Below are 1,055 nucleotides of genomic sequence, written 5' to 3' on the forward strand. Positions count from 1 at the left end.
GTGTGAAATGTGAAAATGGAAGTTTTTCAAACGAAGAATTCACCCCTAAATGGGGGAAATCTCGCCTAACCGACTAGCTCCGCAAGAACCTAGTCGGCTTGGCTACAACAATATATAAAATTTAAAACAGATTTCAAAAGATTTCCGGGTAAAAACGGCAACAACTTACAGAGCTTCGGGAGACACGTCCATCCGCTTGAATAATAATAATAATAATAATGTCATCGAAAAATACCTTAGGAATGAGAACCCAGGTTCGAAACTTCCCCAAGACACCTGATGAAGGCTTGGGGGTATATCAGACGAAACGTTGTGTCAACAACAAACAAGATGAGGACAAATATGCGTCAATTGTAAATGATGTACATAATCCCGCATCTCTTAAATATAGAACTGTATTATCTGATATCCGTCAAATGTAAATAACTGTATTATCAAATATATAAACTATTTTATGAATAAATAAATAAATAAATACTTAAATATTTATCAAATATATAAACTGTATTATATCAAATAAATAAACTGTATTATAAATAAACTGTATTATCAAATAACTGTATTATCAAATATCCGTCAAATGTAAATAATAAACATATTTTTTTGTTATACTTTTACTGAAAAAAAAAAATGACCGGTGAAAAATGTGATTTTATGATTTATTTTACACGTGAATTTAGTCTTTTCTATGACTTAGAAAAAATTTTTCAGAAGAAAGATAAGCAAAACATGGAAAAAATTCAGAAATATGTTTTGATGTCGATGTGTCATTTATCTTTTATCTTTTACTTGTTTCAGTCATTGGACTGCGGCCGTGGTGGGGCACCGCTATGAAGAGTTTTAACAGAATGAATCGATCCCAGTACTTAATTTTTTTGTTCCATCCGTCTCTTCTTGCCGAACCGCTAAGTTACAGGAACGTATGCACACATTGATTGTTAAGCAGTAGTGGGGGCCAGACGCAAAGACACGCGCGCGCACGTACACACACACACACACACACACACACACGTACAAACACACGCACGCACACACACGCACACACACACACACAC

Source organism: Octopus bimaculoides, chromosome 3, assembly GCF_001194135.2.
Source record: "Octopus bimaculoides isolate UCB-OBI-ISO-001 chromosome 3, ASM119413v2, whole genome shotgun sequence".
NCBI classification, from domain to species: Eukaryota; Metazoa; Mollusca; class Cephalopoda; order Octopoda; family Octopodidae; genus Octopus; species Octopus bimaculoides.